This window comes from Daphnia magna, linkage group LG6, assembly GCF_020631705.1.
Source record: "Daphnia magna isolate NIES linkage group LG6, ASM2063170v1.1, whole genome shotgun sequence".
Classification (NCBI taxonomy): Eukaryota; Metazoa; Arthropoda; class Branchiopoda; order Diplostraca; family Daphniidae; genus Daphnia; species Daphnia magna.
The window spans coordinates 1,833,933-1,850,352 of NC_059187.1; the positions used below are offsets into that span (position 1 = coordinate 1,833,933).

At 38.2% G+C, this 16,420-nt stretch overlaps 2 long non-coding RNA genes and 1 pseudogene across 2 annotated transcripts; all 3 read right to left on the bottom strand.

Moving 5' to 3' along the window:
* Positions 1-295: 295 nt before the first annotated feature.
* Positions 296-10,331, bottom strand: LOC123473869 (annotated as a pseudogene).
* Positions 10,332-14,385: 4,054 nt separating this feature from the next.
* Positions 14,386-15,432, bottom strand: LOC123473885. Its single transcript, XR_006648247.1, has 3 exons — positions 15,314-15,432; positions 14,590-14,683; positions 14,386-14,527 (listed from the first exon to the last, which is right to left on the bottom strand). It is a non-coding gene; the product is annotated as an uncharacterized LOC123473885 (long non-coding RNA).
* Positions 15,433-15,435: 3 nt separating this feature from the next.
* Positions 15,436-15,800, bottom strand: LOC123473883. Its single transcript, XR_006648244.1, has 3 exons — positions 15,677-15,800; positions 15,525-15,610; positions 15,436-15,448 (listed from the first exon to the last, which is right to left on the bottom strand). It is a non-coding gene; the product is annotated as an uncharacterized LOC123473883 (long non-coding RNA).
* Positions 15,801-16,420: the final 620 nt, after the last annotated feature.

Below are 16,420 nucleotides of genomic sequence, written 5' to 3' on the forward strand. Positions count from 1 at the left end.
TTTCCTCTTTTTAACGACTACTAAACGAATTTTCAATTACGGATATTAGACTCACAAAAAAAATATATATATATATTGAAAGGAAGGGAGCCTAGTAGGATAACATAGAGTCAAAAGTATTATTATCTCGTAAGAAGAGATAATAATAAATAAAAAAACGTTCGAATATTTAATACTGATGATGCATCCATCTCTTGTTGGGGGGCGTTGTAAAAATAAATTCCTTTTTTTTCATGCAAAGGAAGATAAAGAAAGAGAAGAAGAAGAAAAAAACTATAATGAAGACGACACTAACTCGTTCTAGTTGGGAAGCTATTTGCATGTGTGGACGTCCAACATGGTCACGCACGTTTTGCACTTGACTTGGCAGCACCAGACGAAACGGCAGAAACAGCGTTCGACGTGTCTGACCACCTGTGCAAGAAGGGAAAAAAAATAATGAAAACAAAATCAGACACCTGGAGCCGGAAGAATTTGTTTTTTTTTCTTTGAATTTCAAATGAACTCGTTTTAAGAATTAAATTATCGTTGATATTTAAATTGCTTTTCTTGTAAAGCGGGAATTTGACCCCTTTTTTTAATTTGTTGAAATTGGATGTCCAGTACAATAAAAAAAATAATAATAATAATAATGAACGGCCCTCGTTAACCAGTACGGGAAAATGTAAATGGTGAGGTGATAAATGATTTCTACCTGCGTGTTGTAGCCCCTGCCACAGCAGAGGAGATCGCAGCTGTCTGATCCTGTCGAATTCTTGTTGCAAACTCGTCCAGACGTGCCCAGGATTCCTTTCTTGGGTCTTCGACGCAGTAATTGGGCGATTTGTGGATGTGAATCAACCTCCGTTTTGCCCAGTGGAACTTGTCGTTTCGTCTTCATCGAAGAAGATTGAATATTCAATTCCCTGGACGACATTTTATCCTGCATCATCTTTAATCCAAATCAAACCAAAGTATTAGAAAACCAAACTTGTCAATGTTATTTTCATCTTCTTCAAAAAATGGCGCCTGTAGGTTGGACATGGTTAATTTTACCCACGCTAGATGGCGTTTTGACAACTAACAAAAAAAGCAACGAACTAGTAAAAAAACGAATCTTGGTAACAAAACGATAAAGAAAAATGCGTTTCTTACCGTTCTCACGAATTTCGTCGGTTTCATCTGACAAAACAAAGAAAAACAAAACAAAAACAGGTTAATACTATCGATGATGAATAATAGGAAGACTGACATGCGACCGCTACTTTCACAACGTTCACATTCGGCTTTGTCTCATAGTCGTCGTATTCTCATTAATAAACAAAAATGGCTTTTTTTTTTTTTTTGTGTGTAGACGTAACAGAGAGAGAGAGAGAGAATATTATAAGTACAGACTATCGGAATGTTTCCTTCTTTTTTTTTTTTCATAAAAGCAGCGGGAGAGACAGCAGCTGGATGAAGGTAGAAAAACAAAACAAGAAGCAAAATCCTCAAAGGGGAAACAGATAAAAGCTTTAAAAAAAAAAAAAGGAAGAAAAAAATGATCATTAAAAAAAAAAAAAGGCCGTCAGGAGCTCGGGACCAGGTGGGCTGACAGGTTGACAGCCCCACGTTATTTTACCAACGTGCCTTTACGTACATATATTTTCTCCTACTGCTTGGTATTGTTTTTTTTCTATTTAATTTACAACAGAAATCAAAAAAAAAAAGAGAAAGAGACAAAAGAAAAAAATGTTCCTCAACCAAAGCACAAAAAAAATAAATATGTAAACACAAAATATATATCTACTGTCAAAAAGTAGTTCGGCTCGTGCTACTACGAACTAATTCCCTTTAAAAAAAAAAAACTAGTCTGGTTTCTTACAAAACGAAAATAAATTCCAAAAAGATATTGCAACTATCTGCTTTATGTAAATCAAAGATTTTGAGAAAAAATAAAATACTATGAACAGGAGGAATTTCGACAGCTCTTTTTCTTTGTTCCCGCCCATTTACGAACAGTAGATCAAGAAAAAGAGTTAAATTAACAGTTTTTTTATTTTTCAAAATGTTTACGTGAATCTGCCGAGTTCAGGGACTGGTTGGCTACTCAATTATCTCACCAGTTTGACACAGATCAATCAAACACAACCCCTATGGCCCAGTGAATTTAGTTCTACACGAGTACAAGTTGAAAAACGTTTCGCATTTAAAAAATTTCCATAACCAGTTTGAATTTGTTGTTGTTGTTCACATAAGCCTTTTTAAAAATCATTTCTATACGAGAGTTGAAAACGATTTTGCGGTTTTGTTGTTGTTGTTGTTGTGTTTTCAAGTGTCATCCTGTCAAGTCTGTGTGTCTCTTGTCGCATTTCTACCGTAAAAATACATGTCTTTTCTCTATGCATGCGAGCGGTTTAAGAAAATCAAATGTTTTCTTTGTTTTGTTTTTTTTTTACCTGGACGGCGTTCTCGTATTTCGTTTTAGGTAGTCGCCCACCTGGGCAAATGTGGGCATCGTTCTCCAGCACGTCTTCAACTCGCAAGAGCCTGTCGTCACGGTTTTTGCCACGCCATTCCACACACACACATACACACACAAAAAAGGAGAAGAAAAAGAATCTGAAATTGAGTATTTTTTCCTTTTTTCTTGGCCACTTTAGAAAAGGCCTGCACAGTTAATACGGAGCTATTCTCACCTGACACGCCATGGCACCGGCATTGCATCCGCATCAGAGTCGCTATGGCCTGCCAAACACACAAAAAGAAAATGATGATAATAAATTATTTGATCAAAATAACATCCGTTTCTCATTTGTTTTTGTTTTCTCTCTCTAGAAACAAATTGAGGCGTTTGGGGCCAGACGTTCAACAACGTCCTTTGATAACTTACATCACAATAATAAAGGGTCTTGGACCATTTCCGTTTTTCTTTAACTCAATTTCCCTTTTTTTTGGTTTTTACATCAAACATTTTTCTTTTCTTTAACTCGTATGTTGAAAGAATAACAAGATTTTTTTCTTTCTTCTTCTTCTTCAATAAACCGATTGTAAAAATTATTCACGGTGTTGTAGATAGTCCACTAACACAACCAGAAGGTGTGTGTGTATACACGGGCATCTCGCACCGGAGGGGGGTATATATCAAAGGAGGATCGCGAAGGGGAAAAAAGGCCGAAAGGCCCTGGAAATTGATCCGGTTTCTTTAACTTAAAAAAAAAAAGGGGGATGCATAGTACGCGAGGAGGATGGGGGTATGCGGCATATTTAATTAATTTTTATTTTCTTTAAATTTCAGTATTTTTTTTATTATTTCATATTTTTTTCTTACCAAAGTTGTCAAAATTTCTGTTTGAAAATGTGGGAAATGGGAAACAAAAACGCGTTCCAGTCAATCAACATTTTCTCCTTCTTGCCCACCTTCTAACACACAGGAAGATCATTTCTGGAATTTTTTTCTTTCTTTCTTTTAAGCCACTATAATTGATGATGGACCCCGAAAAATCGTGATGACTTTTTTTTTTGGTTTGTGACCCCACTCATCGTCGATGATATATTCTTTTTAAAAAGGATCGTAAAAAAAAAATTATTTTTTCAAATTAAGGAACTGAGACCTACAAAGACAAAATGAAATGACCCTTTTCCCCACATTTTTCAAGTTTTCATAAGGAATTAATTTTTTTTTGCATTTTGTATGTAAAAAAAAAGATGATTGCGATAAAAAAAACAGGAATTTGTTATGTTAAAATATTTTTTTTTCTTTGAAAAAAAAGGCAATTAATAGCTGTCACACGAGTACAGAGAGGAGAAAGGGAGTTTCCGAATTCTCAACAGTTCGGGAATTTAGAGAATTCCTAGAATAAACTACTCATATCTTTTCCATGTTAACTTACTGGATCCATTTTCAGTTCTTTCTGTCTTCCCACAAGTCAGATAAAAAAAAAACTAAAAAATCAGGGAATGAAAGAAGAAAACACGCAACACGACAGCATATTTCTATTATTCAAATTTCCGGAATGTGTTCCTTCACCCAACCCCCTTTGTAATCGATAAGAATGATTATGTACGTTAAAAGCTATACTGTCGTAAGTCTCGATTCCGAGAAGTTGTTTAAGAATCATAAATCATTTTTTCGCTAATGATTGCAACGAGATGTCATTGCTGGTTAATGGTGAAATGAAATCTTACCTTGCGACCAGCTTCGTTATTATGGAGGTTCATCAAATTGCGGACGTTTTCGGCTTTTTCTGGGCAGCCTTTCAGGGGCGTCGACGAATTGCCGGGCGAATTGAATCTGCGATCGAATATTGTCCCTGTTTTCAAAAAATAAGTTCAGTTAAATAAAATTCAATCCCTACTAGGAAGAAACTGAAAAAATAATAAACACATAAAAAATAAAAGGTGAAAAAAAGGGAAGGCCGTCAAACAAACAGTTTCACACTTTCGGGCAGTTCAAACAGCCACCGAAATATTTTCGAAAATCGCCGAAAGACCCCAAAAGGTGTGAAAATTTCATATTCCCACCCCCTCTATCCACCTGTTCGTTATTGGCTTTATATATATATATATTTTTATCGATTTACAACTTGAATCTACACAAATGCACAAAGATTCTTCTTTAAAAAAAAAATTCAATTAAATTTAAATAATATTCAAACTTACGAACATCCTCCCCATTTCCATCCGTCGGGGGCGGGCAGACCCTGTCGCTCCATATCGCAGCTACACTCGGTGAGGTTGCCTAACGAGCAGGCCTGCGTGACAGCATGGACGACGCCTGCCGATGTCACGGCGTAAATAAAAGCCGTTTCTCGACTGCCTATTTTTAGAAAAAAAAACCAAAAAAAAATTTGATAATTATTGAAACGTCCTCCATAACCTTGGCATTGTCACACAAACACACACACACACAAGGTTATTCATCATTTTTGATTTCATGGAACATTCATTTATTGAACCAAAAATGGTTCCAATATCTTGAAAGAATTTTAATTTCTTTCTTGAATAGACTATCTCCCCCTCTGTTTTTTTTTTTTTTTTTGACTTTGGAAATAGTTGGAAGGGGGAAAAGAAGAGGAGGAGAAAATGCAAAAGTTTGAAATGAGACCACCCCTGATTGTTCCGAGCATCGAAATTGGTCACGGACAGACCTTCTTCCGCCGATGTGGGATTCATCTCTTTTGTGTTTACTAGAAGAAGAAGAAAAGAAAAGAAAACGGAGAGGGTCAAGCACAAAAGATATGCACAAACTACAAAAAAAAAAAAGAGCTCCATCATCAAGTTTCTTTCATTTTCCAGGTATTTTTCAAATAATATTTACATTTTTTTAAGGGGCTATTACAACAACTAATTAACTTGCAACATTTCCATCATCAGGTGTGGTCGGAATAATTTATTTTTAAAAAACCCCTTTCTATCATGGAACACAAAGAATCAAAATGATGGATTCCTTCTCTCTCTCTCTTTCGTATTCACACCTTAGCAAATTCCCCAAAAAGAAAGGTGTTGATTAGAACATGACATCCAGGTGTGGACAATAGAATTTTCTTAAAAAAAAAAAAACAGAAGAAAGGACAGAATTTAAAATCGTAGTGAAACTGTGACTTTTGCCTGTCAAAAAGAGAGAAATGTTGGACACATGCCGTGATCCTTTAAGAATAAGGTCCCTTCCTGACACGGGCAGACGCACAAAAAAGGAACCCCCTTTCATTTGTTGTTGACGTTGTTGTCATCTGATTATGCATCAAAACATTTTTTTAAGCAAAAAAAACGTCACAACGTGTATACAGAAATTTGTAATTGTAGCATAATTAGCATCTGAATATGGAAGGGGAAAAAGAAAAGATTAGCTCCTGCAGGGTAACCTTTCTCAGTGTTCGTGTTAATGACTGAAGAAATGTCAGACCACACACGGTAAGGTGGGAAACACGCACAACAACACAAATGTTTTTCGAAGACGAAGAAGAAGAACAAAATAAAAAAATAAAATATGAAATTAATGTTGAAAAAAAGTGGGCGGCTTACAACTCCGCCTCTCCCATCATCATCAAAAGTTCCAATCTCATTACCAGGTACTCGTCCTACATTTTCTAAAACGACAACAGGAGAAGGACGCCCTTTTTCTTCACCTCAAGAGACACATCAAAAATGTTCTTTCTTTTCAAAGCTCAAATGATGTGTGTGTGTGTCGACCCTTCTGAATAGGACACACACAAAAAAATCCATTTAAAATTCAGGGGGAGATGAAATAATCAAAGAAGAAGAACATGTTTGAGTTGAGATTCTTTGTCGAAAGAAGAGAAAGAAAGTCGGCACGATGAATGCCACGTGAAGGTCTATAAAGGACCGACTGTGTGTGTGTGTAGACCCTCCGTTTGTTGAAAGGTGGGGAGAGCGTGTCTAATGGAACAGGGGGGCCTGCCCTTTTCGAGGACACACACACATACCTGCGTAATAAAGCATAGCTCCTATATTGTGTGGAGACCTTAGACAAAGCTAGTCAACTCTTATATCTATTTATTAAACAAAAAATTGAAAGACGAACCGATGACCTTCCCATTCTTTTCCTATCTCGGAAACATTTTTTTTTCGTGTCAAGATGCGCTCCAGACAAAGACGAAATATCAAAAATAATATTTCTTTGTTGTTAGAATTGGGAAATTAAACAAAAAACACACATTTTCTTTGTTGACAGAGATATTTTTAATAATTGAATCATCATCCGACAACTATGTGTGAATTCTATCTGCCCCCCCTTTCTTTAAAAAAAAAGGCAATAAATCCGGTAGAGAAAATGAAATGTTTGTGGAAAGATGGCCACCCAACTCGATTCCGGACGCAATAGGTGTCCGAACAATTTAAAAAGAAAATCCACATTTCCCTCAAAAAAAAAAAAAATTCTCCGACAAACCCAATGTTCCCCTCACACACACACTCGACATGTGTAATAAAATATATCTATATAATATATACATAATAACTTCTATTCCCTGTTCACTAAAGAAAGAAAGAAATGAATATTTTTTTTTTCTTTCAGAATTGGGGAAAAAAAAACAACAGCTCGCGAGAGAAGACCTCCCATGGAGATGCTGCTGTACAACAACTCAATCCCGACTAATTAACTCTCTCTCTCTCTTTGCCGGTGTTAAGAAAACGCTAGCGGCTATCGTCCGATGTAATGATGTTGTTTTGTATCACACACACAAAAAGAAAATTTCCCAGGGTCTTCGGAGATGTAATGATTTTTTTTGTTGTTCGTTCGTTACAACCCCTTCGAAATTTGCCTCTCAGCTGTTTTGTGATGCCGTCTGTTCTGGTACATTTCAAATTCTTTGATTTTTTTTTCTTTCTTCTTGTTTTTAAAAGCTCCAGGATATTTTTTTATGGCTCAATCAAACGACGACAGCGCAACAAAACGATTGCCCAACTATTGAAAATCAATGAAACAAATGTTGTCGGTCCTTCAAAACATAATCGCAACAACAAATGTTTGAACGCCATCTGTGGGTTTTCAAACCCCCACGACTTTTTCTAACCCTTCGCCAACAGATTTATTGAGCTATTCTCTTTATTTAAAAAATAAATAAATACCATCGATAATATTAGAATTTTTTTAAACAAATCAACCCGGGAATTCGACATTCCCTCTAACGGAGACCACCTGGCACACACACATTTCATTCTCTAATATTCAGCCACGCAAAATGTGGTGGATGCTGTTTTGTTTTTTTAAATCTCTCGCCACCTGGCTGTTTCAACAACAACAATAAAAAACTACTGGGCTAGAAAAGAATAAAAACCAAAAAACAAAAAAAAACGGTTGTGATGACGGGGTGTCCGTCTGGACGGACGTGTTAAATACATTTAAGGGCCGTTTTGTTGTTTCTTGGCAACGGTTCTTTCCTCTTCCCAAATTTGTTTGTCTTAAACAGTTTGATTTATCTTTGATGGAAAAATATCAAGACAGGTGGAAACTTTCCAGCGGTACACGGCTGGAATTGACAATCGTGTGTGTCGTGATTGAAATACTACCTATTTTTACTAAGACACACACACACACACACACTCACAAAGAAGAACGTTTTCTTCTGCTGATTCTACAATTAAAAAGATGGGCATTTACGGGTGCTACGATTCGTCGGCATAATTCCACAATCATTTCGGGGTTGAATAAATAAAAAAAAAGAAAGAAACGATTGCTTACGACTTTGTTTCTTTTATGATCTTAATTCAACGCAGAGACTTGTCTGCATATCTCAATCTTCGCTATCCTATCCCCCCCTCTTTTTTATTTTTTAAATAAGATACAACAGATAGAATAAGAGAGACAATGTTGATGTATCCAAATATCCCAGGCACGTTGTCAAACGATTCAATCGCTTTAAGATACTACCATTTTGATGACTTTTTTTTTGAAACGATAACTGGACACACCTGTGGGTTTTGGGAACATTAAAGACATAAAAAAAAAAACGACACTCACCTCTTCTAAAGTGGCCCCAAACATTGCGGTCGTCCTTGGTCGTGCAATTCCAGCGTTCGTTGCGGAACTGATGCTGACATTGTTGTATGCCCTGCGTCAAAATTGACCAAAGAATAACTCTCATTAATTTTTATTTAAATTCATTTAGAAAAAAATAAATAAAGAAAGAAAAACAAGTTTACCTTTCGAGCTCCATCAGAGACGGACTGTATCGTTCGGATGAGCCTGGCAGACTTGAATCTGACGAGAGACGAGGCCTGCAAAGCGGCACAGATGGCCCGAGCCGACCCCTGGGTCATCGTTGCCTGGTCCATCTGCTGGTCAGAGCCGTCGCCTGGTCCGTCAGCGTAGACTGTGGCGGCATCGTCAACGACGGCGAAGTACCTGACAACCCCAAGTGCCTTAAAAATAAATTTCCATGATAACATCACACAATTTTTTTTTCTATATTGTTTATGATCTAAATAGGCTGAAGTAATTGGCCCGTCGGCTATTATAAAAAAATAAATAAATAAACAACTCGTGAATCATTTGCATTTTTTTCTTTGTTTTCACGAAGAGAAAATGGCGAGTTTGTTTACATTTAAAGCGCCTAAAGGGAAACTACTTGCGGTCAAGTTGCAAGATGCCAATTGTTGCATAAACTGTGGGAAATGTAGAAAAATTGAGCAAAGAACGATTGTTTTGAGTTATCGACAACGACTGAAGATTAATTGCAACCGTCCTTTTTACTTTGTGGTGCCCATCTCTGCGTATTTCATCTCTGTCTCAAACTGATAACAATCACCAGGGATGCCCCATCAAAAATAAAAATAGACGCCAAGAATTACTACAACAACAACAAGAGCCCCTTACTTTCTGCAGGGCTTTTTCCAACATTTGATCTTGGTGGTGACATTTAAATTCCACGACATTGTTCGTTACCAGAAAAACCAATGTCGTCGTTTTGTGTGGTCGAACTTAAAAATCAATTCATTAAAAACATTTAAAAAAAAAAAAATTGAGTTGATGTCCCGGTGTGTGCGGATATCCGCAGTAACCGGAGAAGGCCAAACGGGGGTTTATTATCCAAGTCACCGAGAAAGGGAGATCTGTTTCCCCCTTGATAGATCAAATATCACAAGAGAGACTGACGATTGTTATTTTTTTCTTTACCCCTTTCTTTTGGTCAACGTGTACATGAAAGTAAATCCTTATTAAGGGTTCTGCTGTAATAATAATAAGCTTCGTTATGAGGCGACCTATTTTTCCCGTCGGATTATTTCGTGCGTCATTAACCGACAAACTCATTTTTTTTTTCGAGCTGTTACCTCGTTTGCATAAATGGCGACAATAAAAATGTCTCGAAAGAAAAATACATTTCATAAATGCAATTCATTTGTTGTTTGTTCACCTTTGAAATGCAAACACAGTGGAAGCACAGGTTGAACTTTTGGCCGAGAACAAAAGACGAAAATTTCGATTGATTTTTGTTTCTCTTCCAGAAAAACAAATCAGTTCCTGAAAGAAAAAACGCCGTGCCATTTAAGGACGAGGTGGATCGATGGACGTGGGGAAAGGTAAAAAAGAAAAGGCCATGCACACATCCGTGATGAATGACCGCCAGTCCTGATGATAAATTGCTGTCTAATGTGACCTCACCTTTTATTCACGGTCACAAGTCCTGTCTGTCTTTCTAATGGCTATCCAACCCTCCTCTCGCATCCCCCACCCTCCGTCGAAAGACATCCGTATTCGATTCTGAATTTTCATTTTAAAAAGGGCTAAATAATCAACTTACATCCAATTGCAGGTGACCGGCTGGTAGGAGGAATAGAAGAACAAAAGCGGCCAAGAACGTCGTCCTCGGGTATCCGCCAATCCGATCAGTTGACATTTTGGAGCAATTCCAAAACGATTTGTGCTGTCCCTCACACACACTGAATCACACACTGGTGTTTGTTTTTGTTCTTTCTTCCTCAAAATAAAAATAAATTAAATATCCGTCGCGATCAATTTCGTTTGGGGTCACTGGATTGAAATCACGGCACTCGTGTAAATATCCGACGGATAGCATGATAATCGAAAACTGCAACAGATATTCCAAAACAATCTTCTCAAATTGCACGTGCTGTCATCTACCTGCAAAAGAGAAGGAAAAACGTTAGACGAGATACCAAAAACATAATCGATATTTGATATTTCATTAGTTAACGAGCGTTTTCAATCAAATGTTTGTTTGCTGGCAAGACGAGGTGTGATGGATGGCTAACAAACACATTTGAAAAACAAAAAACAAAAACGTGTTGTAATTCAATCTGGTGGTGGTAGTCACAAAATCATTTCTTTTCCATCTCCAAAGCTAATAGATCAAATCGCTTCGACTTGTCTCTTCTTCTTATTTTACTTTCAAAATTTGTTTCTGCTTTCAAAATGGACACGCTGGGAAATGAATAATTCATGTGTTCCCATATTCGGGTGTCAGCAACTCAGCAGCTAGCACGTTAAGAAAAATAATAATAAAAAAACACTCTTCTTCTTTTCTTATGAATTTCACTGCATTTTACGCAGAATCACGTTAGACAATCGCGCCTTTTTAATTACCGAAAATGCGGGATGTCGAAGAACGGGGAGTTGCAGTCGCTATTGAGAGAATTGCCGATTAACACACACACACACACACACACAAAATGAATGCCACACTGTTTTTGTTGCTTCGCTAATAGGAAGGCGCGTCTTTCTTCGACGGTGCCGACACAGAGACTCACGAGGGAGGGCGATTTACGGATCGCATTTCCACACAGCGCTCTCCTTTGGCTCCTCCTTACCTTCCAACACTCTCCTATTGTGGCTCCTCCTTCTCCCTGTTTCCCAACAGAAAAAAAAAGAATTGTGATTTTCTTTTTACTTTTTCCTTCTTCTTGTCTACACCTTTTCTCTTTTTTTCTGCTGTTGGAACAGGCTACCTGTCCACCGTTGTGCTGAGCGCGGGTTGTCGTGGTCAATGCCCCTGGGGGCATGGTCACCACCTCCCTAGGGTTGAAAAAAGCGCAAGTTTCTTCCTCTCAAGAAAAACACAATAAATGTCAATTGTGTTTGTTACTAGAAAATAGAAAACCCACTCGGCGGCGGTGTTTCTTCTTCTAACAATCACCGACGAAAGATCCATCAGCTGATTTTTTTGTTTTTTAATTCACGCCAAAGAATAAAAAAATAAATAAATAAATATTTGTGTAAGGAATAATTACGATAGAGCTCTTCACACCGGCCATACTCATCAAGTCATTGATCAAAAAAGCCAAATCTTTGATGAAAATGATCGCCACACGACTTTGTTCAGAAAGGCCGGCGTCCCTTTAAACAATAAAGACACGAGTCATTTTCCTTTTTCTCTGAAAAAAAAAAAGAAAAAAAGAAATACATTATCTGTTTGGATTTTCTACTACAAGAGGCTTAAACTAAGTAGTGATCGATCTTGTTCTTTTCATATCATTTTTTTAAAGGTGTGTTTTCTCTGTTTCTTTTATTTAAAAAAAAAAGGGTAGAAAATGAGAGAAATTGTTTTTAAAAAAGAGGATCAATATGGACTTTTAGATAGGGTCCAAGTGGTCCTCTTTGACTCTTGGGGTACCTGCCTGCCCTTTTCTGCTTTTGTTGGACCATATAGTGTTTGTACACACATCTTTTCTTCGGCTTTTTTTTCTTTCCCATTGCTAAAGGAGGAAAGCCCTTGGACCCTGTTTGACCTCCCCTGGGTGCTGTTGAATTTCAGATTTTTTTTTTATTTTTTTTTCCCGACATTTCCAAGTGAGGCGGTGTGTCGGAGAAAAAAACAGGTAAAACACACCTACAACGGCGGCAGCGGTGACCCTGATACAAATGTTTTCGATTGATGTCCTACCTGCCCTTTTTATTAATTCGTTCCGTTCTAAAAAAAGGGGGAGGGGAATTTGAAAACAAAAATACGCCTAAATCAAATTAAACAAATGATGACACAAAAGACGACCCGCCAATTTAACGATCGATGGAAGCCTTTGCTGTCCCCACCCCGAGAGATTATTACATTCCTCTGTGTGATTATTATTTTAGGTAGAGACAAAACCCCAAAAGTCTAAACATAGAACTCGAAAGGCCCTTCTGTTCTGCTGTAATAAATTTTTTTTTATTTTTTTATTTTCAAGATTTACTTTTCTTCCCGGCTATAATTGGATGTTGTGACATTGTTTTCTTTTCTGGAGCGCAAACAAAAAAAATACCTCAATTGAAAAACATTGGCTACCTTTTCTCTTGTAATATAAATACGTCTGTATCTACCTATTAGATTTCGAATGGGGGAGAGGGGGCAAAGGGACGAGAAAAAAAGTCATAAAAATTTAAGGGAAAAAAAAAAAAATAAGTCGAGAGATCGTGTGAGAGAAAACACACAGCCACCTTCTAATTTTAGACGACGCATACAAGAAAAGAAAAAAAAAGAGGGTCAAAATAATAAAATGGCCAACAAATTTGAAAGAAGGTATCGGTGTGTGTAGTGTCTTAACGACCGCCTTTCACCCCCACGGACAAGAAGAAGAAAAACATTTTTCAATTACAAGAACTTGAGGGAAGTTAATACAAGGAGGACCACTGTAGCCGCAACTTGAGAAAAAAATGTACCCTTAAAAAATATATATATATAAGGCGATAGGTATTATACTAGGACTACACCTTACAAATCTTGGCACAGGTGTACCATTTTTTTGGGATAAAATTTTCGCACCAAACGTGGCGAATTATCACTAGAACGCCAAAAAATCGAGAATTTTTGTGCGGAATTTTTCGGTTAAAAAATATGTTTTCCAATCCCCAGCCCCAACATCGAATTCTCGCTTAAAAAAGAAAATTACAAGAGAATGACCGGAATGTTAACAAAAAAAACATGGCCAATGTGTCGCTATTTGTTCAAATAGTCGATCCATCACGACACGCCAACTGAATGCGTCGCTTAATGAGACGGACAGCCTTTTTTTTGTTGAATAATCGCTTAGGACTTTGTAGAAGACGTGACCTCTTCCTCCCCCATCAATGCAGAGTTTACCCATGCCATCCATCACATCCAAGACAAAAATAAAAAAAAAGCTTTTGAGCGCTTAAGTTCATCCTATGAGGTCATCATCGGCATTTACAATGTCGGCTTCACGGCAGCTTCCCACCCTCAAGATGCATCCAGCGTGATAAATTCTCCACCCTCCGCACGCGCTTGATAACCCTCCTCCCCAACCCCCAAACAAAAAGCATCATCTAAAAACCACGTGGCTCTCAAGCTGCTGCATCCATCTGGATTTGGCCGTTCTCCGCAAGAGGGTCACACACAACATGGGAAAGGTCAACTTCAACCGATTATTGCGGAACTATAAAAGAATAAGTTAAATGTTAATACGTACGGCATATTTGATCGGTAAGGATCTCCGTGTAGACTTGATTGATCGGCCCGTCAATCGCTGGAATCGACGAGGGGATGAGCCACTTGAAGAAACGAGGTTGATCGCATCCGCATCAGAGGAATCGCCAGTCACTTCCGTGATCTAAATATGCGCATAGACAATCAATTTTGCTTTTTTTCTTCTTTAGTTTTACAGATTTACGAGTTATTCAATCCTCCTACAACAGTTGAATGTACAAATAGAAGAAGAAAAGTAGATCGTGATGGATGTGGTATATGAACTAATCCGCATTCTTTCTCTTAGTAGCGGAAAATATTCAAGTCATGCCAGGCATTCACCAATTTAAAAAAACAAATATTTCTCCTTTTTTTGAAAACATTGAAACTAAAATTGTTCCACTTTACAAGGAAAATTAAATTTTTGAAAGGCAATAAAAATAAAAATAAAAATTTACCTGGTGGAAATGGCAGCGACAACGTCCGGGTAGAAAATCGTGGAATCGGGCGACCGTCATGTTCCACGTGTCGACAGTGCGGAAGCCATATTGAGACGGGCCGTCTCCGACAAGCGGGCTAGTCGACGGGCGGTCGAGACGAGCCCTTTTTCGCCATGTGTTGTTGTCACGTCTGATTGAAACAATCCGGCGCCCGCCATTTTGATTACTACCGCCATCCGTGATAAACCTTCGCTATAATAAAAATATAAATGATTTTAGTCTATCAGAAATTCGCATTTTATGAACACAATTACGCGGCTAAGACTCGCTGGATCGTTTCAAAATGCTCGACAGACATCCAGTCCAATCCGCCAATAATCAGGGTCGTCACTTTCATTGGCAGCTGCCCTAAATACGGGAACAAGAATATTAAATGATTTGAAAATTATGACACTAAAATACATAAAAATAAAAAAATGAAACATGCAGAGGCCAGTTGTTGCCTCATCACGGTGAATGAACAATCGAGTGCCCATTCTTCAGGCGAATAACAAGCGATGCGCATGATTCTCCAAAGTGGGGGTCTTACGGATTCCGCATGACGGCCATCGAAGAAAAGACGTGCTACAGTACAGAAATCCCCAACTTGCGCTTGTCTCGTTCCATCAAAAAAAAGATGATGCTCCTTTGATTTTCAATCAATGGTCCGAAAACCTGCTGTCAACATCCGCCTCTATCCAATTCGACCATCATTCAATTTATTATTATGGGGATCTATTCTCTGTGTTTTGTGAGCACACAAACCTTTCTGTTTCTAAAAAGGACCTATTATGATGGGCCGGCTGTTTACAACACACAAGACAATAGAATAAAAAAAAGAATTGTCGAAATCTTTTTGAGCCACTAAAGATTATACTGCGCCTGTCATCATTGATCATGGCAGACGGTGCGTAACGGATATTCCGGATTGTAAGGTTGTTATGTTCCGTAATGTACACATCAGTGGAAAAAAAAAACTAAAATTGTTTGCGGTATTACCTCCTGAGCATGTGGGTGAGAGTCTGTTGAAGCGAAGTTCTCGAAGACATCCAGAATTTTGGATAATAATCAAAGTCGAATTGTGTCTGCCCGCCAACGTTGGCAAGACGGTGGCGATAACTGTGCCACTTTGTCCTGGAACAAAACAAAATAATAAAACAACCATGGAGAATAAAAAGGACAATATGGATGCTATTATTGAATACAATACCTGTCGGACGTCGTTAGCCAACCGTCTAGCCGTTCCAGCAAAGCTTCCATCATCCCACGGTTAGTTGAATCTCCGACAAATATCAGCTGAAAAGAAAAAGCGTAATACATTAGGGGTAAAATAGAATTATACCAAAACATTATTAAATTAACCTTGCGATGTAGCAGACACTGTTTCACTCTGGACGGGCTATAATGAGGATGGCGGCATTCAAACGGCTGCCAGCGAGCTCGGCTCCAATAACAGGATCGTTCCAGAAGGCAAGACGAACAGGGATCATCCAGGCGCCTTCTATGACCCCCCCGAAAAAGAAAAAAAACCGCCAAAAATAAGGAAAATATGTACAAAGGGTAGAACTTGAATTTACTTTAAAAGACATACAGGCAAAAGTCTAGGGGAGGACCTGGGTGACGTCATTGGAGGTAATTTATACATTTTTTTTCTTTTTTAGGGGCCGAGTCTAATTGGGGGTCTCTACGTGTGTGTGTGTGTACTTGAATATGTACACCACGTCGCGGCGGGCTGCCCAGTCAAAATGGCCGCCTTTGTCGTCCCTCTCCCCTTCTCAATTTTCGCATTTTCACACGAGAGGCGAAAGGAGGAGGAGGAGTTAAATATCGATATATCTCCACAGCTTGGTTCCGCCCACAGAGAAAAAAGTTCCAAGGAGGTAAATGGAAAAAGTGAGAAAAAAAAGGGAAAATTCTATGACAGTTCCATGGCAAATTGCAGGGGACCCGAGGGGTTTTTTTTTTTTGCCTCTTTCCTATTTAGGGATGGGGGCGGAGAATGAACGGAAATGACGTCATAAATTTGTCAAATTGTTCAGTCTTCTTTTTTCTTCCTTTCTCACACGAACAGTCTAATTGGTTGTTGAATTCACGCGTTCCATGACG